Below are 27,777 nucleotides of genomic sequence, written 5' to 3'. Positions count from 1 at the left end.
GCCTGTATCTTTTTAATATTTTAAATAGAAAAATCATATTTCACTTGCTCAGGGCCTTGGTCTAGGGAAGGTACTTAAAGCAATTCTTAAATTTAACATGGGCACATAGGTACTTGAAGCACAACTTTTTCTCTAGTGCTTTCCTGGGATTGGGTTTAAGACTTCAAGGGAATTGTGCCAGCAGTATGCTTTTTTTTTTTATCATCTACAAACAGCTGTTATTAAGGCATAATTCGTATTTCTTTAATCTCTTGTATTATTGAAACACTTGCAAATTGCACAAACTAGAAGCTTTATTTAATGGGATAAGTAGATAGCATGCACTAGTGAAAAGAACAGATGAACCAGAATATCTGCTCAGATTAAAACTTTGTTGCACTTGTTTGTGAGAATTAGGTAGGCTGAGTTTTGTTGTTCTGGATAACTTTGAAAAATTGAATTTCAAGCTGATATTTTTCTAAGATGAAACACATCTTCCTAGCTGCACATAAGGAGCTAAAAGAACCACAGAGTTGGAACCACCCATGTATTATATATATATATATAATAAACCAAAATGCAAACAAATTCAGAAGATCTATAGTGAAGAAGACTACTAAGAGAAAATCAGCTCCTCTGCAGTAAATTTTACAATGGTCCTTTAACTAATGGAAATCACATGCCTTTATCAAGACCAGGGAAAGGAATTTCATCTCATATGTTCTAGTTCATTTTATTTATGACCTCTGTTATAGATATTCAGGCCCTATTTCCTAATGTAATATGTGGATTCAGCTGCATAGCAATGACATCTACATGCCATATTTGTGACAAATTGCAACAAATGGAATTCAAGAATTTTTCCCTGATTGTTATGAGGAACATCCATGAAGCAAACATTGTCAATATGAGGAGCACTATATGTTCTGGGAGTTATGGGTGTGAGCAGGTATTTTTCTCTCCAAAGTCCCTCTTAAGCCACCCCAGGTCAGTACCACTGTGTAAGAGGTATGGATGCTAGCCTAGAGCAACATTAGCTGGACCTACTGGCCAGAATGCACCAGTTTACTAGTTCACCTGTGGTTGTCAGAAAAAGTGAATTATGACTTAATGGAATCATTAACCTGAGTCTTTCCCTCCTGTCCAGCTGTTGTATTTTATGAAATGTGTTGGAATGCAATGATCCCTGACATATCAGCTCCTCTTTTGCATTTGGTGAAACTGGATCTGAGTTAATGTATAGATGAGGAAATAAGAAAATATTTAGTGGACAGGCAAAGTGACTTCTTTATCTTCTCAAAGAAAATGTACAGATTACTTTTGTTTGTTTGTTTGCTTTCCCCAAGCTGTGGTGTGCTAAGAAAGCCATAATGATAAAAATGTTTAAAAGGTGTCTCTTCTGTTTATTGATTCTCTTGACTTAAGACATAGTGCGCTTGAACAACAGCACCTCCCACACTGTGCTGCTCTGAGTGGAAAGAGACTTGCAGGAGATGTTCTGCTTTCCCAGTTTCATTTTCTCTTCTAAGTGCAAGCCTTTGTTATATCTAGTAACTGTTGTAGCCTGTTTTTATGAAGGATCATAAGAAGTTAGGATTTGCAGAGGTCAATTAGTTCTGCTCCATCTCTCTGCCAGTGCAGAGTTGTAGTATACAAAGTAATTTCTTGTGCTTTGTCTAGCTAATTTTTAACGTGGGCATGTAGTGTTTTCTCAGTTCAACAAAAGTCTTTTTTTTTTTTTCCCCCCAGATATTCAACCTAAAAAGTTCTTTCTTGTTTTATCCTGTGACCCCTTGTTATACAGCCATGTACCATGCTCGGCAACTTGATTTGCTTTTTGGTGTTCACAGCGTGTAGGTGCATGTGGAAGGTTGTTGTATTTTGGCTGTATAGTGTTCCTTTTTAGAAAAAGAAAGTCAGAAATATATACCATTGAACATCTACTGTGTGCTGTGCAATCAGTTACACTGCTTGGAGGAGCACTGGTGACAGACTTTGAAGGCTTAACAAGACACTTTGTCGCGATGAGCTGCTTTTTTCATGTATTATTCCATGTTCTCCTCACCCCTGTGCTCACAGTGGGAATCAGCCTTTTTGTAGCCTCTCCTTATTTGAATTCTTTCTCTTTTAGCTACCCAGCTCCATAATAAACTGTAACAAGGCAAAGATGTACACACAGTAAATCACTTCTTTTGGCAGAGAAGGAGAGTTTGTGCTTTCTTTCAAAATTCTTTTTTACATATTCCAAATTAATTTGTTTCCATAGCTTTTTTCCCTTGTATGTTTTTTCTTTCTTCCCTCCCTCCCTCTCCTTTTTCCCCCCTCTTTTAAAATGAAGCTACTGTCTGTTACCCTGGAGAAGTGCTGTCCCATACACACTGTGCTGAAGATACCTGCCGAGCCTTGCATAACCTACCTGCTCTTACCAACTTCATCGCCTCTGCTTAGCGTTAAAACAATATGATCAGAACAAATTTGGCCAAAAAACAGCCTTCAAATTTAACATTGGCTTACTGAGCTGTCACATAGCTATTTGAAGATGACAACAAACACAAGTAAAACTGATCAGTCTGACTGTTTAATAGAAGATACCTGTAGAAAACAAACAAACCATATTCATAAAACTACATTCTCTTCCCTTGTGCTCACAAAATGCATTGTCCGAGGCAGCTTTACCGTCTACTAATACTACTCATTAGGAAAGATCCTCCTCTTATAGTTTTACCACCTTTACTGTGATCTGGAAATGGATTAAGCAAGACTGGTTTAATGTGTAGTTGTCTTCAATGGAGAGGTTGAGTCAGATATCTCTAGAGTAAAGCCAAACCCTAGTCCCACTCTTGTTTCTTTACCTGTGTTATTATTTTAATGAGGAGAGTTACAAAATGTGTCTGATAAAGGGGCAACTGAGCCAGTGGACAAAGGAGAATTGAGAAATGCATCCTCCTCCCCACACATCTCATTTCAATCCAGACCATTGGTAAATCTTGCAAAAGCTGTGCAAAAGCCCCTTTTCAGAAAATGTTTTGACTGATCCACAGTAATATTTCGACCTGAGTGCTGGATGTCTTGGACATTTTTAAACTCCCTTTCTGAATGATGAGGATGCTGAGTTTTTGTGAGTATCTGTAAAAAATCTGCTTCCTGATTGAATGCAGCATACTTCTCTTGTATTACCCTCTGCTGTGAACCCCAAATTTAGCTTGTACCATTGCAAACAAAAGCAGTTTGTGAAAAAACCACATAGTGGTGTGCTCACTTTATGCCACTGGTGTTCCTGGCTGTCTTGAGATCAGCTGAACCCAAGGTGTCAAAATGGTTGTAAAGGCTGACCTGCTGATGCAAGATAGGTGTGGGGTGTCTGTCACAACTGCTCTTACCTCTTCTGTGTTTTCTCAACACTTACCATGGGTTAGTTCTTCAAAAGGAAATAATTATCATGGTTCTCATTTTATTGGTGCAAAATTGAGGCACAGTGGAAAGACATAACATACTCCTAAAGTCAGTGGCCAGGCCAGAAATAACACATGGCATTGTGGAATTCAAGTCTGGTATTAGGTGGCAAAAGAGCATGCAGGCTGACCTCTAAAGATATGAGTGGGTCTAGCAGAGGGCAACAAAGATGATTAGGGGACTGGAGCATCTCTCTTACAAAGAAAGGCTGAGGAAGCTGGGCCTGTTCAGCCTCAAGAAGAGATGACTGAGATGAGACCTTATCAATGTCTATGAGTATCTGAAGGGATGGTGTCAAGAGAATGGAGCCAGGCTCTTCTTGAAATAACAATTTCTAATAGCGCTTGGATGATCAGCCTGGCTTTGAAAGATACACCAGGAGCCTACTTCAAAAGTGCAATTCAAAGATAAAATACAATACTTTTAATTCTGGTCTTCATTTTCTGGTAACAGACTAAGGTGTTGCATCTGTTCTTGCTTCTAGGGTTCCAAAATTTTCATGTCTTGCTACTGAATCAGTAAATTAAATCACTGAGTTATTACTCCTTGCAAAATGCTGCAAATTTTAATACAGACTCATTTGTCCCTTATAAGGATAGAACTGAGAAACATGAAATGTTTCAGTAGATAAAAGGTCATCTATCCCAGTGTGTGCAGCTCATCGTTTATCTAAAATCCTTGGACTTGACCCAGAAAAATATATCTGGTCACATTGCTTGATTTTTAAGATAACCAAGTTGCTGATTTTCAGAGGTAGGATGTAAATTACCTTTCTGTAAAGTTTTATCTAAGGCATCAGCGAATGTCACCTTTAGAAGTGTCTATCATTTTTCCAGATGATCGTATGCCATATAATGATGGATGTTCCAGACTTGCAATTTTTTGCAAGGGAACAGGCTTGCAATTTTTTTGGTGCGCCATCCAGAAGAGGACCAGAAGTGGCACTCTTGGCCATCTATCCGGACTCCTGGTGCAGTTTTCGTGATCAGACTCAAAGGGAAGGTGATGAGGTCTTCCAAAATGAAGCAGGCATCTAAAAAATATTAGGTGAGTTTCTTGGTGAGTTTGTGAGGAAGTTAAATCCTGAGCTAGTGCTTGCATTTGTACACCACTTAGGATGCTGACCAGATAAATGCCCTCAACTGATGGAGCAGCTATGAATTTCACCAGGTCCTCGAAGCATTTCCCCCTGCTGATTAGCATTATTTCTGCCTTGTCCAGGTTGAGCAGCAGCCAGCTGGACTTATTCCAGAAACCAATTTCTGCCAGACATTGTTTGAGGTTGCCAGCAGCCGTGTCTGGGTCAGGAGGGAAGGAGATAGAGAGCTGGGTGTCATCAGTGCACTGATGGCAGCACAGCATGTACCGCTTTGTAGATGCCCTGCAGCTGCTGATGAACCAGAGAGGTGGATGGAAGTGAACCCAGTAGGAAAATCTGAGGATGCGCAGTCGCCCAGCAAAAGATTTGAAAGAGCATGTCATCTTACATAGAGGTGCGGGGGAATGTCCGGAATTTCTTTCTATGGATTTCTGTGCTCATTGGCGTGTAAATCTCATAGTGAGCAGGTTGTTCTGGGCGGTATTTTTACTCAGCCAGTGTAAATCCCTGTGGCCTGGGTTGTGAGTGACACTGGTGCTGCTGAGGCAGCAGAATGCAGAGGATGGTGACCTGTTTTCTGAACACCCTCAGTTTTGGCAGCCTTTTTCAAGCACATTACAGCCATATGTCATAGTTTGAGACTGTGGAGGATGTTTACGAAGAAAAGTGATTTAGGGGTGCAAATCCATGGTTTCATACTACAGGTTCATCATGTGATGTATGCACTTTATCATATGGCACTGTGAGTTGTATTTCTCTTGTAGAACTTTGAAGTATCTGTGTCATAAGGCGTTGCTTGTGTGTTTAGCTGTTACCTCTATCAAACTGCGCCTGGGAAGGGCTAAACAGTTAATTTCAGACACTGGAGATGTACCTGCGATGTCTTATAACCTTTAGTAAGCTGCAACTGAGAAGTGACCCTGAAGCACAGGAGATGCCCTGAGGAGAGGATAGAAATGGGAGTAGCAGTGGTTTGAGCCAGGAGTAACACCTCTCCTCGAGACATCATTTAAAATGAATATTTTGAACACAAGGGTGAGTCTTACAAGTGGATTAGTATTGTGTAAAATTTGTGAATTCAGCACAAGCTGCACCTTTAATGCAATGTCTTTAGGACATGAATTCATTATGATAATGATGTGTTTGGTAAAAAGAAATTCAGAGGGTTTTTTTCCAGAAAAACAAGAAGAAATGACATTATGAGTTTAGTAATTCTTGAAGTTGAGCACCCATAACATATAACTTGCATGTATTTAGCATTCTTACATACCAACAAAACTGAAACTAAGGGTTGCACCTGCTGGCTTTACCTGTAGAAGATGTCCACTGCCTAGCTGTACTTCTTATGAGAGTAAAATATTGCCTAAGAAACAAACAGAACTTTCAGGAAACAGTATGGAATAAAATACCAAAGAGTAAGTTTTCACATAACTGGACCGTAAAACACTTAAAAACGAGGTATGTGCAGAACTTAAATGTTGTTCCTTCTTAGTGAGACACAAACCTCCAAGACAATATCAGTGATAGCTTGTGGACAGCAGGTTTTTCAGATGATGTTGTGGAAAGATGGTATCTTTAAACATGTGTGTTTGTATTTCATGCACTACAGGGAAGTGTTATGATTTCAGAGGTTTAAGCTAACTGTAGATATTGTAATTTTGAGTTGCCATCTGATTGTCTTCTTAGGGGGCTTTATGCCTTCTCAGTTTTCTATGGAACACCTTATGTTTTAGAAAAAAAAAAATCAAACAGCAAATCATACCAATTGAGCCATTTTATTTTAAACTGTCTGGGGGATTATCAAAACTATGTGATATTGTTTCTAATTATCTGAATTTGGTTATATGCAAGCTACAAATGCAGGTTTTCAAAATAATTTGCAAAAAGCGTGGTTGTGGTTTACCGCACTGTCAAACAAATGAAATTTTTCCTCAAGACTTTCCTTAAACAAACAAACCCTGGAAATCAGTTCTATACCTGAGACTGTAGAGGAAATTCCTGTATCATATAAAAGGTTGGAGTTTGTGTTTGTAATCTTTTGCTGTCTCATTGAGACTTTCAGAGAAACTTTTTACTCTCTTTTTGAGTACTAGGCTGCAAGTGTTTTAGATTAAGTATTAAAACTTGGGTAAACCTCTAAGTCCTGGGAGGAGTCTTTACATTTGGTCTAGTAGACAGAAAGATTCTGCAGTAATCTGTTTCCTGGAGAAGGTGTAGGTGTATTCCTGTGTTTGCTTGTGCTTTAAATAGTGATATGAAGAACACGGTTATATAGGTTTTACAGTGCCATTGTACTCTGAATGATGCATCAAAACACCTATGGCAGCATTTAAAAAATCCAGTCCAACTGAAGCCCTGTTAACTATTGGTTTCCCAAAATAATAAAAAAAAAAATTCCCCTTTCATTTCTTTTCCTTTTTCTACTTTAGAAAACAAATCCATTACTTGCCTCATGCTGTATGTCTCAACATGTCCATATCACTGGCTAAACCCAGAGGTACTGTGCTCACCCAGCTTCCATTGAGAGTAGCTGGGGGCCAAGCCCTCAGCATCACTCCAAATTGGGTCCTCTTGAGATTTATTGCGTTATAATAGAGAATATATAATTATTATTTAAAGCAGTAGTCTGATTGAATAACACACCGGGGCAAATGCTGAGTCCTTACTGGCCAATAGAGCATCTGTGATGAGGTTATGGTTCGTACTGTTGGATTTTACAGCAGTTTAATTTCTCCTTTACTCTGTGAGTTAATTACCAGTGGTTTACTGTAAGTGCTCAGTCTTTGACAGTTAAGTTGTGTGGCTGCATGGGGTCTGATCAGACAAATTGCACAGCATTTCTCCTCATGGGAGTGTTTTTGTTATTAACCAGCAAAATGGCTTGATGGGATCATCAGAGTTTGGGGGTCTTAGAAGGGAGGATAGAGATATAGCCTTATGGTCATTTTGGGTAATTGCATAAGTTCCTTATCTGGCATGATTTGTGGGCATTTTGAGCCTAACTTGCCACCTAGCTGTCAGATTTTGACCATTTCCTTAAATTATTCTCTTTTTGTTTCTTTTGTCAGTTGAAAATTACAATATCCTTTTTTTCTTATGAATGCTGTGTCTAGTTTGAAGGATGAGCATGTCTTTCTGTGCTTTGTTTATTGCTACTTAAATTAAAAGATAGAAAAGCTTACTGTTCAGAAAATTATCTTTTAAAGTCAGGGACATCTACTTGTATTGGCAACGTTGCAAGGGAGCTGATGTGACCAGCTTGCATGTACATCATGTAAAAACACAGCTTGAGAGAATTTCAGCTTTTCCTCCTGGGCCCTGTGGGCTTTTACCTAGAAACCACAATTCCTATCAAAAAGGGGTTTTTGTGAGACTTCCTGAGTAGATGCAGACTCAAAAATAAGACTTCTATCAAGATTTATAATAGGGCCTCATTTTAGCCATAGAAGGATCAAGGCGCCTCCTCCATAGATGTCCCTCTAGGGAAAATGATCATATCTAGGTATGAAACGTCCTACATTTAAAAATATTTACTTGTAGTATTAATTCAAGGTGATAGTCTTCTGCTGTTGAATACTTTACCATTAATAATTACAGTCAGTAATTTGCTCTGGTAGATTTCAGTGTAATTTGCCCAGTGACCCATCAACTTTCTATAAAAAGCCACGATTTTCTATGCTAGTTTAGAAGTGTTTTGCCTGTGGTGAGACTGATGTAAGAGCTTGTGTTTTCCTACTAGTATGCACCACCATGTATAAGGAATGGAAAGCAAGGCTGATCTAAATGAAGAAATAGGATAAATAACCTCAATGTTCATGACAAGCTAGGGACAATGCATGCTTGTAGAGCTGCAGGTGAGTCCTGCACGTTCTAGTGCCCCACCCTGAGCTGGGAGGGGTCCACAAGACCAGAGAAGAACACCAGGATCAGGCTCATGACTTGACCTTGGCTGTCCTGGGAGAAGTCAGAGGAGCTCCTGCCTCCGTGTTTCTGCTGGAAAGGGTACCCCTTTCTTTTCCTTCTTGAAAATACAGTCTTTGTTTTACCTTAATTTTGAAGATGGTGCCCAGATATGAGTGCCTGGGGGAGGAAACAGGTGAGTGTGTTGTAGTGAGCTGCATAGCCAGCACCAGTCATCAAACCCAGCAATGTTAGTATTTAGCATACAACAGAAGCAATATCTGCTGGCATCTGATGTATTAATAGATTGTATAATATGGTGACAGCACTGACAAAGTCTAGTATGAGAAACAAAATTTTTATGCTATGCAATGCGAAGGAGTGTTACTGGCTGTCATTCTTAACTCTTCAGGGCAAGAGCTACTTTTGTCTCTGCCAGAGACTTATGGCTCTACTATAATTTAGATAATCATAAATACTGCAGCTTGCTAGTATTTAGGGAGGTGAATCATTTAGCTTTATAAATCTGAGAATTTTGTCCCGTGTGATCTTCCTTGGCTTGTGTTTAAGTAAGCGTTATAGGCTCTTGTCCAGAATCAGAGAATGGTCAGGGTTGGAAGAGATTTCTGGAGTTCATCTAGTCCAGTGCTAAAGGAGGCTCACCTAGAGCAGGTTGCACAGGGTTGCGTCCTGGTGGGTTTTGAGTATTTCCAAAGAAAGAGACTCCACAACCTCTCCAAGCAGCCTGTTCCAGTGCTCTGTTACCCTCAGAGAAATTTTTCCTCATATTCAGATGAAACTTCCCATGGTTTGGTTTGTGCCTGTTGCCTGTTGTCCTGTCACTGCACACCACTGAAGAGAGTCTGGCCCCAGACTCTTAACATGTACCCTTAATATATTAGTATGTTTTCTTCAGGCTTCTTGCGAGAGTACATGATACTGAACCCACTTTCCATAATATTTCTTTCCTGCATTCGCTTGACTCCAAAGCTGAACTTATTTCTTAACTACGTAACCAATATTTAAAAACTATACTTAATTTCTTGTTTGATCATGTGCAGAGAAGAGAATCTGTTAGCTCTGCTGATGTTGCATGTAAACATGAAATTGAGAATTTATAGTTTTCTTACTTATAATAAAAATACTGTTCAAACAAATTCTACCTGTGACTTCTGCAAGATTGCAAATGTGAGTCTGGAAGGCTGCTGGCTTGTGAGTCAGAAGACAAGGTTTCTTTTTGACAACAAGAAATATTTTAACAAATCTGTAGCTGTCCTTACCTGTTGCTGGGCTCTACGAGGTGCCTGTTTACAGATGGACTGTGGCTGTGGAGATAAGATTGACATCCTTTTCTGTGACAGTCCCAATGTAAACTCATAGAGATAAAGGAAATGAAAGAAAACATGATGTGCTTTTTCCAAATTGTGTCTGCCATCCCAAGGTTTGATCTCTTCCTTCTACTTTCTTGAGGAGGCAGTGCCTTTCCTTTCTTTCAAGTTGCTCACCTTCTAACAATTCTGTTGCAAATCAATATTATTGATAGCTCTCTCCTGAGCCTAACTGCATTAAAAAAGTAAGCTTCTGTAGAAAAATTTGGATTTCTACAAGTTCCGATACTTGGCTGTACAGGTGCCCTGGTCATGGAGTTAACTTTTTGGATAGGTGGGAGACAGTCCTGTTGTGTCATTGAGAGCCATAATATGCTTAATATACTGCTTGTTGGTAATTATTATGAAAAAAAAAAATCCCACTAGTTAATGGAAAAGAAAAAAAGGAATGTTAAAGGGATGCTGCTATCATTGTGAACTCCTGGCCCATTTTTGATATCTGGTAGTGTAGCCCTATAGCTTCATGTTATCCCAGCTGGGGGTAGGTCAGGAGTTCTCTCAACTGTTACTGTACTTCACATTCAGAACCTGCAGCTTGGGTAGCCAGTGTTCCTAAGGAGTACAATTCTCTTCATAACCTGCTGAAAATCAGACAGGTTAGAGAAAGCAGCATGTAGAAAATTTAAGGTTATCTTAGGGAAAGCAAGCAACTTGGCTATAGTGCAGAAGTCACATTACATGCCCACACACATAGTCTGCAAAGTATTTCTTTGGCTTTTGTATTTCACTGAGGCAACATGCAAAATGGAAAAAGAGGACAAGAGGCAATGGTTTTAAATTGAGAGAAGATAAGTTTAGATTAGATATTGGGAAGAAATTCTTCATTATGAGAGCAGTGAGAGACTCAAACATGTTGCCCAGAGAAGCTGTGGATACCCCATCCCTGGAAGTTTTCAAGGCCAGGCTGGAAGGGGCTTAGATCAATCTGGTCTAGTGCAAAGTGTCACTGCCCATAGCAGGGAGGTTGGAACCAGATGATCTTTATGGTCTCTTCCAACCCAAACTCTTCTATGACTCGATAAGCTGTGTATGAAAATGCTGCAACTATCACCCAGAGAGGGGAAAAGAACAAAGTGCTAAGCTGGTGGTGAGATTTAGTAGGAACTACCTAGCACAAGTATCAGGCTGTCAAATATGTGTCACAGGCAATACCTGTGTATCCTGCAACAAGAAATACTTGCTCAGAATGAACCCCAGGGTTGTGTCACTTGTGTGTAATGCTGGTGTTAGAGAGCCTACCCTAAACATACCCTGCTGAAAGAGATCTGGATGTCGGGGAGTGCACTCTTTGTCACCTATAAATTGCTTAGCTTGTTATTGAGGGGAAGAAACAGGGTTGTAGGGGAAAAGAGAAAGCCTGTTGCCTTTCCTTCTATTAAGGAGTGTTGCTCGTTTAATGGATGGGTAACAGGAAAGAGTGTAAGGGGACGCCATTGTTAATGTGAACTCCTGCAGATTTTATTATACTTGCACCCGCTATAGTTAGGGTTGAGCAGCTGTTTCCATTATGAACTCCTATTTCAGGGGTTTATAACTTGGTTGTAAAATTTTGCTCCAGGCTAAACTGTAACTTACTGGGTCTTAGCCTGGGAGAATTTTCTTAAACAAAACTTCAAAAGAAGAACTCCATCTAGTCATTGTACTGGGAGCTTGCACAGAAGCCAAATTTTACTGAAAAGCCTTGAGATGTGTTTGTAAAACTATGAGTTGATTACATTTCCTTCTGTCATAGTTTTTTTCTAAAAAACCAATTTGAACTGCTCTGTAAAATATAGCTGAAGAATGTAAGCGACCAAGAGATGAATGCCACGGTGACTCAGCTGATGTCCATTCAGTCTGCTAGTTGTTGGGTTATGAAAGTTTTCCTTTGAAAGGACAGCAATGTGTTATTGCCATAGGATGAAAGAACGCTGGATTTGCTTTTACCAGAGGATCTATGGAGGTTTAGTGCCTGTGTGTATTGAACTGTGCCTACATAATACTAACACTGAATTCACACTTTATAGCACTCCGTTTCTGCAAAGGTGTCTTATAATATGTGCTTAGCCATATGTGTGTTTAAGTCCCCTAGGCATACTGTTCCTTTCAGAAAGATCTTAGAATGCCATCACTGGTCTGCCAAAATCGTGTTCAATGGCCTTTAACTACTTTTGAATAACATCTTGCTGAGCGTTTTTTAAAAGGTACAGTCACACTTTATAAAGACACATTTTATCTATAAAAAGAATTGTCTCTTGGCCATTCCGTTTTATTTCTGTGGCAGTAGATATGTATTGGAAATTGGCACATTTCACTAAAAAGCTCAGCAAAAGTTGCAGTAAAATGATTAAAAACTAATTCTTAGTACATTTAGTCTTCTGGCTTGCTAAATGACAGTTGTAAGACATCAAAAAAATGTGAAATTCCTGCTCACAGGTTTGGGTGCCACCTTCATCTCTTGTCAGATTCACAAAGCTATGTTTCACACAAGAAACTGCAAAACATATTTCCCCACTTTCCAGCACTAGGGGCAAATAGTTTAGGCAGACTGACCAAAGTATCTGAAGACATAACTGAGTATTTCCTTTACTGGCTTCATCCTTAGGTGACCTAAGGAAACCTTATGGTGACCTCTGGGACTCAGCATAGGGAGTATGACCAATGCTGTATGGGAAGATAGGACTGGATTGAAATTAGGTTTGGTGCTTGATAGCAGCAGTATACTCAAGTTTGCTCTTGTAGCACTTTTAGATTTAGAACCCTAAATTTTAAGTACAATGGATTTCTCTTCAAGTTTTAGATGTTTTTCTGAATTAAAGCCAAGTAGGCAAGGCTGAAAATAGTTAGGGAAGGATATAAGAATCCAGGTTTCAGTTTGAGCATCCTTCATAAGAATATCTCTGCACTCCTCGTAACCATGTATTCTATTCTTCTGAGGTGCCTTTGTCACAAAGACTGAAATTATTCCATACTTTGTGAAGATGATCCACAACTGTACTGTCCTTTTAGCTATTCAGTCAGGAGACAGTTGGTGGGCAAGAGTATTTGTAGATATTGGTATTTTACAGTGTCTTTATGTCTCCCTGTGCTACTCCTGGTGTGGTAATGAATGCCACTGCTGAGCTTTCTTTGTCACAGGCTAAGCTTCTGTAACTGCATCACGTTTGAGACTGTGTAATATGACGGATGTTAATTCATGGTGTCATTGTTATTTAAAAGCATGCAGAAAGAAAATAGATAAGAAAGTAAAATATGTTATGATTATAACCTGATTAGACACCAGTGCAGAAATATCATCCAAACTAAATCTGCCAAGCAAAGAATTTTTTTTATCCCAAAGGACAAAGGTATAAGAAAAGTACAGTGAGTAATTCTGCTTGCATGAAGTTATCTCTTCATTCTTCTACTCAGAATCTACTTGGAAGGACACAATCTGAAAATCTAGAGCCTGTTGGTGAAGGTGAAATGTCATTTTCCTCTCTGGCATTTGAAAGAGTGTAGCATGACTCTGGCTGCTCTCTCACAGCAACAGTAACTGCACGGGGTAAAGACAGTTTCACACAGGCAGAGCTATGTAACATTTCTAGGTCTAATCAAACAGTTGATTCTCTTGGAAATTAATAAATTACCAGACCAACACCTGGTTGGTGGGGTTCTGGTATTGAGAAGTCCTGTTATGGTGCTGTTCCATTTAACAGCCACTACAGTTTCTCTGTTTAAACCTGTAGTTCAGGTATAACAAATTGCAACACTGCAATGTGTTGAAAATCACATTTCCTCTATTTTAAAAACTGAAAAAACCTACATTTTTCTTCAGGGATAACAGAAAGTAGGCAGCCTCTGAATTTTGGTGTAATGGTATGTATAATAATAAGGATAGACTGCATATCAAAACTCCATCAAAATTATTCTTCTGGGTTTTTTTTTTTAATAACTATGCTTACATGTAGGCTAAAAATTGAGGGTCACTAGTGGATAAGCTGTACCCTGATCCATCCCTGTCCCATAAACTATATGAATAAAATGAGGAAAGACTGGCTTCAGTCACATGGTGAATACCAATAAGGACTGTGATGAGAAGGGGTTTCAAGGTGTGCATGAGAGGTTGTCCTATCACATGGCCCATAATCTGCATATGTCTGATGGACATTCTTGTTGACAATGAGTCATGGCTGAACGAATCACCCTGCGAGACAAGGACAAAAAAAGAGTTTGTCAGTGTTTTCTGCTCAGGTCTTGTAGAAGACAAGCCCTGGGACCTTATTTGAAAGAAATAAAAACTAACAAATGAGATAAGCAGAGGTAACAGATAGGGACAGACAGCAAGTGCTGATGCAGTTTTCGAGCATCTCAGGGATTTTTAGTGCTACCAGAATACCAGGTCAGGAAAGTCAGACTTTCCTGAGTACAGAAGTAAGCTGAGTTCCCACAGAGACTCTGACCATAGATACACAGAGCACCTGCTACACTGGTAGCATTTGGCCCTGCCTCACTTTCTCCTGGACACTGGCTCCTCAAGGATAGGTTTTTCTTATGATACATACCTCTCAAGGGTGCTTTCTGTCAGATATTGCACCATGCTTTGCCCCAGGCTTTAGGCTTCTGCTCCTCTGACCTTCCTCCTGTCCCTCAGTCATCTTTTTTCTCTCTTCCAGCCAGAATTCCAGCTCCACTGTATCAGTCTTGACTTGGATTTCATCTGTTGCTCAAAGCAGTTCCCAGTCTTATCTACATAATCCTGCTTTTTCTTAGGTCCCTGGCACTGGATTCTTCCACCAAGAATCTGGCTCCCCACATGCTCCCATTTTTACTGCCTCTTGGATGCCCTTTCCACTCTTGTGTCAGATTTTTCTACCTCCATTGTGCTCTCCGTTGTGCTCCACCACAGCTTCCCCTGTCTTTCCCACAGTGCCTGTCTTTCAATTGTTCTTGACAAGGAGGCAGTGAGCTTTTATCTACTCCCTCACTAGAAAAGCACTGTTCTTTGTAAGGTCAAAAGTCTGATGGGTTTCTTACTCCCATTAGCTAAATCTGTGTTACCCACTCTGGCTAATTCCAGGATCAAATACATCTTATAAAAGAGATCAAGCCAACACACAGGCAAAATGATAGTGTTTTAACTCTAAATGTAGTATTTCATGTTTAGATGATCATTTTTACTGCTCAGGTAGGGTACTGTAGAAGTGAACTCAACCCAGTTAATGACCATAAATAATAATGACGGCATTATTCTTTTGTCTTGTCCTTTGCACACACTAATCTGCTCTGACAGCCAGCTTTGCTCTTTTATTAACTCTCCGTCAGCTGTAATCAGTGATGGTGAAGTCAGGCAGCAAAATTTACATGTGCCAAGTCTCACCATTTTTTTTTTTTCCCCTGAACTATTTCAGTCTTCAGTTTTGTGTATCTTTGGGATAGCAGTGAGGAGAAAACGTGGGTGAGAGGGGGCGCAAATGTGCTTTTTGACATGTTGACTTATCACACTGAATAGCATTGCAGGACAGTGCTGTCTTTGTTACTCTTTCCCACCTTCCTGTTTCCTGCTTATTTTCAAAAAGTACAAGTATGCTTAGGAACTGAGAGTATAAGACACATCCTTGATTATTTTTTTATATTTTTTAAAAGTCAAAATCCAGTGTTTGTTTGGAGGGAGGAGGAAGAGCTTAATAGATCATTTTCTAGCTCTTGTGACAATGCTTAAGCCCATTTTGATGTATGATTTATGCCAGTAACTAATAGATTACCCGGAAGTTGATGATTAAAGTAGAAGTTTCTTTGGAGAAGGGTGAAATAACTGAGGTCAAGACCTCCTAGTGACCTCGAATGTAACTATTACCCTTCTAGGTTAGTTGCAATTGGAGATCAAAGTGTTGGTACAGGAAACATATTTGGTCCTGAGGTTGTCAGTTGGGGGCTGCTGTTTGACAACAAGGTAGATGTGGTGGTTGGAAGGGAAATAAGTGTTTCCTTGCTGTTTCTACTTTGCTTAAGGATAAAACCGGATAGAACACTCAAAATGCATTTCAGGGTCTGGTACTTAGATTATTTTTCATTCTGCATCTTACCTCAAGTAGAGTAAAACATCACTTCATAAACAAGTAGGGAAATGATGAAGGGTGGTGGATACAACTTTGAATGTGTCAGCAAACCTTTTTTTCTTGGTCATTTACGAAGCTGAGATCTTTACTTCATCTCTAGGGGTCCTGTTGTTTTAGTTTGTGTGGGTATATGTTGCACAGAGGGAAAAGGGGCAAGAGATTCAGTACTTGTTATGGAGCACAGAGCATTTCAGAGTTTGTCTAACAGGGTATGCATATTTGTTGTGTGTTAATACACCAGTGTTTTGCTCAGATACAAATGTGAGAAACTAGAAAAGCTTATTTCTGACTATCCATTCATGCTGAGTGACTGATATCTTCTAGGTATTTTTTCGCCTAGACTTTCATAAGTCTTAAGGTAAGAATGATAAACACTCCTTGTAACTCCAAGTGTGCTTAATTTGCAGCTCATGCTCAGTTTTTTAATGAAGAGACCTTTGATCTGAGTGTCTGTCACCTAAGCCATTGAAAGTCACGAAGAACATCACTTGCATTAATAGAACAACTGTTTTGTATCTCTCGTGAGTGAGCAGCAAGTCAGGAAGAACTTGTGCTGGCAGTGCACAATGGGATCTCACTCCAGCTTGGCCCCTCTTATTTGTGTTGGCTCTGTGGAGGTGAAGGAAATGCTGTGATACCTGAGCCACAAAGCAGAACTATGCTGTAGTATATTTTTTTTTTTCCAATGGAATTACTTCCCAGAGCAGAAACCACCCTTTTAACTGTAGCATAAATGTGCTACCTTGGTTTCCTTGGTTTTACTGAGATGCTGCTGAACAGTGTTGCTGTTTGTTTTTGTGATGCAGAGGTGAACTCTTTGTATCACTCTTAATAGATGAGGGTGTCTAACTTGGAGACTGCTGAGTGCAGACATGGGCTCTTCTGCATGTGTGGAGCCCCATGTGCTTTGTCTCCAAGCAGAGCCCAGATCCTTTAGAACCATTTGTTAGGTCAAGGCTTGAATTTATAAACATGGTCCTCATCTTGGCTGAAGACCATGCTGTAAAAATCCCATCCTAATAGCGAGAACATGGGTGACGTCCCAGGAACATGGTGGCAGATCTGCTTTACAATGATTTTTTTTTCCCTTGATGTGTTTTACTGAGCTGATCAAGCCGTAAGACAACTTTAAATACACAAGGGCTAAAGCTTGTTCAGCAAGAACGGGTGCATGCAGTAATGCTGGAGTTATCAGACGGGCTCTATCATACTCAAAGGACTATTGCTGAGCTCTACAGCAAGTGTGCCGTGACAGCAGGTACTGCAAAAATAGAAATGGAAATACATGATAATGGCTTGGGCAGCCTTGCCATGGAGTCCTGCTTGTGTATCGGTTCTCTTGGTTTTGATTGAAACTACCATAATGGAGCTCTTGAAAAGTGACTTCTTGAAAAGCAAGTACCACTCGGAGAGATCAACAAAAAGGATTTTAAAAAAGCCTGCAAGATTAGAATAGTCCTACTTTCTGTGTGTTTGTCACTTAGAAGATTTCCCCCATTTTCCAGTCACCTGAGTATCCTAAGTTTTCACTGAACATTTCTGGAAAATTTTTCTCTATTTTTACATGAGTTGATGAAATGTCTCATCAAGAACTCAGGCAAGGTTTTCTTGACTCCCTTTTGTTTAACGAGTTAATGATAAATAAAATAAAATACACAAATGACTGACCACCCAGTTAAATGTGTTCAGCTTCATTTGGAGTGAACATGACAATTTGTGTTCAGATGTGCTGATAGAAGCAGTTTCTGCCTCTTCCCTTATTGTCAATAGTAGGCAAACTCTGCATATTTTTTTAAGATGTTGATAAAAGCTAGGGTTGACATCTTTAGGTGTGGTGCAAGCTGTCTATGGTCTGGATCCTTCTTCAGGAGAATTTCCAAATCAGTGCTGATGCTTGCCTTCAGACTGCTTTTCAAAACTAACCCTCAAAGGTGCCCTTCAGCATCCACAGACATCTATCAGAAAAGGAGACTTGTGGCCCCTTAAAAAAAGGCAAACAAAAGAAAATATATTTCCAATAGTAAACCCATACATCTTAACGCAGTCTGCTCTTGTGTAACATAATACTAACTATACCAACAAATTCTCTGCCTTATTTATTCCCACCTAGAATGGCTGACCAATTTCTTGTACAATCTAATAGTTTCTTCAAGACTTGCTGTGGTTAAAATAGTCAAACTGTGCTGTCCACTGTGGGAAAAGCTGTATATTTCAGTACTGTCATGACAGAGGTTAAAAGTAATTAGCTGTTCTATATTTTTTTCCTTTTTGTATTTTTAGTTCCCATTTACAAAATGCTCTTCAAAACTGGTTGAATTCAAAGATTATTTCCATTTGAGGAAAGCTGAGAATTTGACCTAGCTTCAGGAGTCAAGACATAAAATAAAATGAAGTATCAGGCGTGCAGTAAAAATCATACACCCTGTAGAGCTGTTTTTGTACTCCTGTGGGATGACTTTATTTCAGTCCAGATACTTACTGCATGATAATATTGCAGAGAGGGAGAAAAAAAAAAAAAAAAAAAGAAAAAGCTTTAGACAGTAAACCAGATGCATTATGTTGAGTAGTTTGGGGAAACCAAGCAGACTCAGTTTTGAAGACCCCTATGGACCACTTTCTAACCAGCATTCTTAGTTGAAAAATGTAACCTCAATTTAGAGTAACAGACTTTCTTCCCCTTGCTTTCACTGTATCCAAGAGATTTCAAAGAAGCCCATGAATTAGCTGACCATCCTTCCTTTATGCACTGTGGCTGGGCATGATGGGGCTAGTGCTGGGGGTGGAGGGTGTAATTCCATTGCGTCCTACTCCAGCAGGCAAGTTTGTGGAGGAAAAGTCACTGTCTTGCTTATCTTCTCTCTTAGTACTAAGGGTATGGCAGAATTTGCAGTTACACCTGATGGTATCTGTGAAAAGGCGGAGGAATTTGCTCCCTTGCCAGAGCATGTTTTGCACTTCATTGCACTATTATAAATCACTTTACTCAGCTGTAACTCATGAATGAGTATTGGGGGTGGAGGGGAGTAGAAAGGGGAGGGTGTGGAGGTTGAGTAGGGTTAACAAAATTTGAAACAGATTTATTGAAAAACTCTTCAAGAGTAAATAAAAAAGACAGCCCAGCTGCTGCTGTTCTGTTCTGCAACAGAGCAAACTATAAGGTAGAAGTTCTAGTAATTAGTTTCATTTGTAGGTGAAAAAAGGTCTTTGAGAATGCCTGGAATTAATTATCATTAGGGGCTACTCATCATTTCCATTTGAAAACCCTATATTTTTTATTTTTAGCTTTATGTGTTGTCAGCTGCCATGCAATTAAAGAACTCTCAAAGCAACTGAATCACATGTGTCATCAGTACACCTTTACCAGCTCCAAGACACCAGCCTCTCCCTGTCCCAGACCCGTGGTGTTCCTGGCTCTGTGGGGCTTAACTTCAGTGACAGGCTATCGGTTTGCATGAATAATAAAAGTTATAATGTGAGTTGTGTGAAGACTTCGCTCACACCCTACAGCTGGCCTGGCTGCAGTGGCAGGACTACCTCAGGTGGCTCAGAAAAAGCCTGTAAATAGCAGGTGAGGTATGTGGGTGGAGACTTTCAAAAGCAGAGAAAAATGCTAGGTATCTGTGTAGTTTCAGTGGTAAGAGTCATACTCCCTTGTGTTCTTTTGTAACTCCTTTAAAATGATTAAAATTAGTGTTTTTTCCACAAATGTGCTCAATCTGTTTTAATTTAAAAATCAAACTCCAGGTTTGCTTTGCAGCTCTGCTTTGTGGTAGGATTGGTTTCTGTTTGTTTTTATTTTAAATGCTCTCTTAGGTTCTGAATTACAGCTGCTGCATGTCACAGCACTGTATATCTGATACAAATGATCTTTGTTTACCTTGTATGTGAATTTTAAAGTTCTATTGATTTGAGCTGTGTTCGCAGGGAAAGGCTGGTTTTATGCCTAGTAATAGGTTTATGGTGAATAATAAGGATGGGAAGAGGAAGGATTTGAGCTGGCTTAGTAAATATGTGAGTGGAATCCTACTTCTGTTGAAGGTTTGCCACCAACTTAAACCTAGCCAGGTTCTCACTACTTCTGAGTAAACCACTGTAAGATTTTGGTAATTTGATCTCCTTATCTCTAAATGGAGCAACTATTAATAATCTTCTGGCAGATTTTCGTAATCCAGGATAGGAAGTGTTATCTGGCACATGTGATGCATTGCCTGGCTCCTGTGCTGTTTAGTGGAGCTTGTCAACAGAAATATTTGGGTTGGCTGTTTCTAAGACCTGAAGTAATATTATATCACTTTGGCTCGTTATGACATTAGGCTTTTCTTGTGTTTCTATTTTATAGATTCAGGAGGAAATAAATAGGACAGCTTTGTCAGTAACATGAAGAAGCAGTGTTTCCAAAGAAACTCTACCGTGTAAACATTCCCTAACTATGGTGTGTATGGTGTATTTATACATTTCCTGGTGAGGAAATTGCAATGTCTGCAAATATGGGTAAGCAGAAAAGGAACAACTGTTTTGAAATATTTGCTCAATGGTATTAATTAATAATGGCAGAACTAAAAATAGTTTAATTGGAGTGCTCCTTTCCATCATGTAGCTATAGTTAAAAAAAATTAGTTCATTAGTTAAAAAAAATTGCAATATATGTAGACTATTTGAGATTTTTGATTTGTGTGCCTCTCCCATGGACATCAAGAAGTTATTCTGCAGAAAGAAACCTTCCATAAGTCTTAAGATTTTTGTCCTGAAGGAATAGCAACAACAAAAGGAAACTAAGAATAAAGCAACACTTATTAGTCTTGAATACATTTTATATTATAATTTTAATTTTGATTTACTTACTAGAATAGAAGATTTTGAGTTATTTCTGTATTAGTTCTTCAAAAATCTCCATCCATTGCTTCTCTTTCTCTCTACCTGTTTGATTTTAGCTGTTCATGTACCAAAATGTGTGTCAGCTGAATACTCTGAGGTGTAATCAGCATGATACTGTTCTGAGACATCATCTACACATTTATCGAGATAAAAATCCTAACGTAAAAAAAACACCTCTGTTGGCTGGTATTAGTATTAAATCACCCCCTGGGAAAAACCCTCAGTGCTAATTAATGAATCATGAAACTCATAAGTTTAAAGATAATATTTGTCACCTATATCTATTCACAAGAAGGTTTTCATCATCAGATTCCATCAGAAACTACTAATTAAAGCTTCCTCTTCCTGTTCTGTGATTCAAGACAATATAGGGTGGGAAATGGCTGCTAAAGCTGGGATTTTATTCAGATTTTTCAGTGCAGCCCAATTTGCATAAAGTCTAATAAAGCATTATTAAAATCTATTAACACTTGTCTATGGCAATTAAATTCAGTTTGCAATTTTGAATGATTGCATGTCAGGCAAACTGAGATAAGGCAGCATGGAGGGCTATCAAGGAATGAATAGTAATCCTGGGAAGAATGTGCGAAAAGTATTATTTACAAGGCACAATCTTTAGAAAAGAACAAATATCAACTGCTTTCTAAAAGGCAGTGAAAAATTCTTGGCTCTGCAGAGTTGAGATTCAATCATGGCTGCTCTCAGATGTTTATTTTACAACATATATCTGTGATATACAAGACTGCTTGAGCATTGTAGTATTTCATTATAAAACCTAGAATGCATTGTCCTCTAGAGGGAATTGAAGATTTTAACTAATATTGATTATATAGTACAGACTGTAAAATCATAAGTTAAAATGGGGGGAAAAAGCAAGCCAAGAAAGATTTAAATTTTTTTTAATAGATTCCTAAAGATTTCAGGGGAACCGGTAAAAATTCAAGTAACAGTGATTCATAGGACTCCTTTAATTGCTAATGTGTATACTGGATTTTTTTGTCTACCAATGTTATGTCAGAAATGTTCTCACCACAAACCCACAGAAAGAGTGGGCGCTGATACCTGTTTTGCCGCTATGACTTGAAAATTAAACTTCATCTGCATTTCTACACTGAAGCTTTTCATGCTCAACTGTGGATGAGTTAGGGCATCTCAAAGCACTCGGACTAGTGCCCTTGCAGGGTGGCTTCCCATCACTCTCTTTTTGACTGCTGCCCCACACAGGGAAGTGAGAGGAGGGCAAAAGTGGCTGCTGGTGGTTCCCCCGGGGCTGCCTCTGGTTGCATTTACACAGAGTGCCATTTCATCTGTATCTGGAATTCCCTTGCACAGATTACATGGTCTTGAGGACAGCAAATCAGGACTGTGATCGGAGGAGTCATCCCTGTGTCAGTAGTGAGTGAGAGCTGGAAATGCTATGTTATTTGGAAGGGAAGCTCTCTTCTGTTGTTTGTTTTTAAGCATCAGTATAGCTGGAGCTATCAGGCTGCACTTTGGTCTCTGTGCCCTTGAAGACTTTCACTCCTGTATCCCATGTTCCAGGGGCAGGAGGGGGTGGGGGAGGATATATAACAATATATAACAATAAAGACTGTGACAGTTTAGCATTTACTTTGCAATGACCTTCCAGGATTACATCACCCTGGAAGTCAGCTATTTGACTCTCCCTTGAAGAAATTGTCTGTCTCCATCTCAAATTATCTGTTAAAACCACATAAAGGCTGGATTTAGTTACTAGAGATAACACTGGCAATAACTTCCTACCAATCCTGGTTATGCTTCCCTGGAACCAGAAACAGTGTAAGCAATACAGGGACACTCCTTGGGTGGGAGATGGTGCTGGGCTATTAAATCGTCTTTTTCCAAGGATAAGATAGCCCTATGCCTTATCTAGAATGAAATGCAAAAGTCTTGCCTTTGAATTTGACTCTCTTCATTGCCAGCATTTTGTACACTAATTCATGTGCACAGTTTAAACTAGAGTAAGTTTGCTTGTCGCTGCTCATGATATTTTACTTATAGGCTTGGAAGCTTTAAGGCACTTTGATTTTATGGATCTATTTTCTTAAATGGGGAGGCTTTTCCACAGCGCGGCCTAGGTGGCCATACAAAAGTCTGAGTTGACTGGCTGACATTGTTTATATTATTTTCAGAAAGATTACTTGTTAGGGCATTTTTATTAGAAGTTTCTTTAATTTATTCATTAACATTTTCTTCTCTGTAGCCTGCTAAGTTGGAATTATGGAAACAATACCAGCAATGTTTTGGAGTGTTCTTCAAAGCATTTTTAAAATAGCTTTCCAATACTATGTGGCAAAAATTGAAATGCACAGTATTTTTTCCATTGTACAATAGAACACATACAAGTATAATAGAATATAAATGTTTTCTAGGCATTTTTTTTTTTTTTTTAAATGACCTCCTGGTGCATTGGGGTTGCACCTCTTGCAAGCTATACTATTGCTCCCAACTTCTTCTCAGGGACTGCTTATCTCCCACCATCCAAGAGCATGGAACATGACCATTTTATCTTTCTATTCCTGTATTCTTTGCATGACCCAAACTGCCATTGGAGTTGGCAATAACTAAGGGGTGTGGGTCCTCTGCTGCCACCACCCCAAAGGGAGATAGAACGTGATGCTGTTCTCTGTTTCTCAAGCTTTGCTGTAGTATGAAGAATTTTTATGAAGGGGGATTCAGTCTGGCAAAGTGAGGTCTCCTCTTCTTTGTCTTGTAAAACAGTTACCATGAGAAGTATGCAGAACATTCTGTGATCTAGAGTGTTCTGACTAGTTGTACAGCATTAACAGCCTTCTTGCACTCCATGGCTTTCTTCAATGCTCTTGGGGAGGACCATACCCTTTACTGTTTTGGAACAAGGCAGTTGGTGGCACCAAAAACAACCCAAGAAAACTTTCTATTAGCACTGTCCTGTTACAGCTCAGGCACAGATATAAAAATGTCTCTGTGACTAGTATCAGATTTGTCTACACAAGTTAAGCCTTTTGCTGGCTGTTAAAAAGAAAACATACATTTAATGTATTTAAAATCTTAAACACCACTATCTACACAAAGTGCCCAGTGAAGACCTTCATCAAAACATTTCTATTTATTCTTGTCTCCAAAGTTATTAATGGCTTTTCTTTTTGCTTTTCCCATCTGGCTTTTTATTGCCATCTGAAATCTGCAAGACCATTTCTTAGATTGGCAGTATCTTTAAAAATGCTGAGCAACTTCCCTCTTTCTTTTTTTTTTTTTTTTTTTTTTTTTTTTTTTTTTTTTTTTTTTTTTTTTTTTTTTTTTTTTTTTTTTTTTTTTTTTTTTTTTTTTTTTTTTTTTTTTTGTTAATTGTAATGTCTCTTGCTCCTCTCTACAGCTTGCATGCAGCTCTCTAAATATGTTTTCAAGTCTTTTTTGCGTGCCCTCCTAGTTCTGTGACAACTAGCTGCCTTTGCAAAATGCTTCTGGGTTTGCTTCATACCACATAAAGTCTAGGCAGATGAATGTTTTCTCTAATATATTTATGTAGATTATTAGGAAGAGAACAGACCTAGGACAAGAACGAAATTAATCTTTAGTTTATTAGTTTGGCATTGTTGCTTACGTACAGAACTGCTTTATATCAAACATGTTTTTTAATAAGTAAATAAATAAATGACAAGCAGGAGTACCAAGCTTAGCCCAGCATGAGTATTGACAGTGGTTACTGCTGACAGCTTTTTACTGTTTCCAAACAACATGTTTCATTCCCTTAACTCTATTGTCATAGGGAATAGGGCAATACCAAGCTATTCAGCAGAGACGCATGCAATAAGGAGCATTCATAGCTTTACTTTTGTCTTGACTTGAAGAGGTTTTGACGAAATTGTGCCGGGAGACTTCAGCCTGGCACCCCCGAGTCAGAGGCCGCGTCCGCAACAGAAATTGGCGACCCACGATTTCCCTGCAACGAGACTGAACTGCGCTATTTCGGGAGAGCGCTCGTTCCCAGCCCTCCGATTTGATTTAATTCAAAACCACCAAGCGAACATGGAGGAGAAAATCCAGTAGTCCCAGTAGTTACAAAGATGCATCTCTTATTTTTGTCCAGAGCTTTCATTAATGTTAAGCTGGAAATACTCACCAGAAGGGCTATATGCTGTTTTATCTTGCCCCAGGGCTCACATAGCTGTGGCAGCAACCCCCAGAACGTAATAGAAGTCATGTGCTGGCATAGCTGCTTTGGCTCTGCTTGGACACAGGAACAGGACAAGAAAATAGAATCTAGAAGACAAATTCAGCCTTGCTGTTCACCCATTCTGGGTGAGAATTAGGCTTTAGGTGTGTGTGTGATGTGAAGGGCTTATGTTCTCAGCTGTGAGTGAGGTGAGTGCACTTTCCTGAGTCACATAGATCCAGTTCTGGTGTAGGTAGGATAGGCATGCCCACCACTCACCTGAATACAGCAACCTGGCCAAACTTCCCCTTCTAAATCCTTCCCCAGGAAATTCAGCAAATTTAAAAGATAGCAACTTTAAATCTCTTAAAAGAGACTCTTCCACGAAGTGAAAGTATTCTAGTATCTATCCAAACAAGCTGAATTTGTCTTCATCTGCCTTGCTTGCTCTGTAGCTGGTATCACTGGAAACGCTGTGATATTAGCAGCAGGTAGTCTGATTTGTCTTGGCAAATCTTGTCACTTTAAGAAAGAAATCAAAAAACCAACAACTTTAATCCTTGCACCTTTCAAGAACGGCTTTTTTTTTTTTTTCTTTTTTTTTTTTTTTTTTTTTTTTTTTTTTTTTTTTTTTTTTTTTTTTTTTTTTTTTTTTTTTTTTTTTTTTTTTTTTTTTTTTTTTTTTTTTTTTTGGATTGTCTGACATTTTGCTTCTACCAGACAATCCAAAACCTTTGGCTTTTCACTGGAACTTAAAAGCTGTTTTTAATTACAGGGTTTCAAACGAATTTAGAGAGAGATAATACTGTGACAAGGGAATTCCTGTCAATGTAATATTATCTAGGAGGTTGGGCACATTGACTACGACTTGTATGCTACACTTTCACTAGAGCAGAAGGTAAGTGAAAATTTTGTTTTCCTCAGTTTATGGTGCATCACACTGATGAATGAAACCACGTGCACACATATAGGTGTTTTCTACTTGTTTAAAAACTTGCAAATAACAGCAGAGAAAGAAGTTCAAAAAAAGTTTTGCTTTTGCTCATGTAATATATTTAATGGATTTCTGACTTAAAATGCCCATTGAAACCTATCTCCTGCTTCACACCTTTATTTTTCTTCATTTTAAGCCAGACAGATCTTTTCTCTCCACTTATGCTCTCATGTGACCAGCTCTAAAGAAGTAAACCTTTTTTATGACTAGTCTCTTGATTTTTTTTTTTTTTTTCACTTATACTGACCAAGACCATAATCATAGAATGGTTTAGGCTGGAGGGGACCTTAAAGATAATCCAGTTCCACTCACACTGCCATGGGCAGGAGCACCTTTCACTAGACCAGATTGCTCAAAGCCCCTCCTGGCCTTGAACATTTCCAGAGCTGGGGCATTCAGAGCTTCTCTGGGTAACCTGTTTCAGTGTCTCATCACCCTCACAGTAAGGAGTTTCTTCCTAATATCTAATCTAAACCTTCCCTCTGTCAATTTAAAGCCATCCCCCACTGTTGTATCTCAACATGGCTTTGGAAAAAGTCTCTCCCCATCTTTCTTGTAGACCCCCTTTAGAAACTGGAAGGTGGCTATAAGGAATTTCTGGAGTCTTTTCTTTTCCAGGCTTCTCTTTCCAATTGTTGCATAGAATCATAGAATTATAGGATATACTGAGTTGGAATGGACCCATTAGGATCAGGATCACTGAGTCCAATTCCTGCTCCCGAACAGGACACCCCAAGAGTCACACCATGTGCCTGAAAGAGTTGTCCAAATGCATCTTGAACTCATGCAGGCTTGGTGCTGTGACTACTTCCCTGGGAAGACCGTTCCAGCGTTCAACCACCCTATGGGTGAAAAAACTTTTCCTAATATCCAGCCGTAACCCTGACTCACCTTTTTGTCATTTCCTCAAGTTCTGTCACTGATCCAGAGACTGATACTTGCCCCTCCACTTCTACACATGATGCATTGTTGAAGAAACCATTGCACCAAGTGGACCACAAGATCTGCATCCTATGTATGTGGTTTCTGGGTGTAGCACAAGGAATGAATCTTTAAAATGTTTCAATAATATTGAATAATTTAAATTAAAATTCAAGCTTGGCCATTTGAAAAGAATTTCAAAATGTTTTTCAGTAATGAGTTTATGCTAAAGGATTTAACCTCGTTGATATATCTGGGATATACTACAGAGGTAGTTTCAAAAGACCTGTTCTTTGATGTATGTGTGATATATGAGAGATGACTTAACTTGCACTAAATATTTGAATGGATCATTTTAGGACTGATGGAATGGCCATCTTTGGCTTGAAATAACTTGGTTTAAGCCTTGAAATGCTAAAATCACATGGAAAGATACCCCAGTTGCACATGGAAGTAGCAGCATCCCAATGCACATTAGTAGGTATTGTGGCTACACCTGTATTTGGAGACTAGCTGGGAACTAATTATTCAGTAGGGTGGCCTGGCTTATCAAGAACCAAAGGCATGGGTGAATTTTCATGAGACTTAAACAAACTTCTGTGAAATTTTCTTTGAAATAGTTTTCTGGCACCTTATATAGGTAGCAAACATAAGTATTTTTTTGCTTTTCAATATTTTCTTGAACAAATTAAAAAATATTTTACATATGAAGTAAAAAAAAAAAAAAAGTTTAGGTAAAATGCTTCTCAATTTGGCTTTTAAACCAGCCAAGGAAGTGTTCAGTTCATTGTCTGAATAGAACAGAGTTTACAGCTGAAGTGGTGGAGGGACGGGGTACGGAGATACTTCACTTGTTTTTATGGAAATATTAACAAGATGATTAAAAAAAATAAAAAATGGGCAAGAGCTAGGGGAGCTTGGGGGATGAAACATCG

Source organism: Empidonax traillii, unplaced genomic scaffold, assembly GCF_003031625.1.
Source record: "Empidonax traillii isolate 1590-97213 ecotype Southwest subspecies unplaced genomic scaffold, ASM303162v1 scaffold833:size273953, whole genome shotgun sequence".
NCBI classification, from domain to species: domain Eukaryota; kingdom Metazoa; phylum Chordata; class Aves; order Passeriformes; family Tyrannidae; genus Empidonax; species Empidonax traillii.
This window is presented reverse-complemented; position numbering follows the sequence as displayed.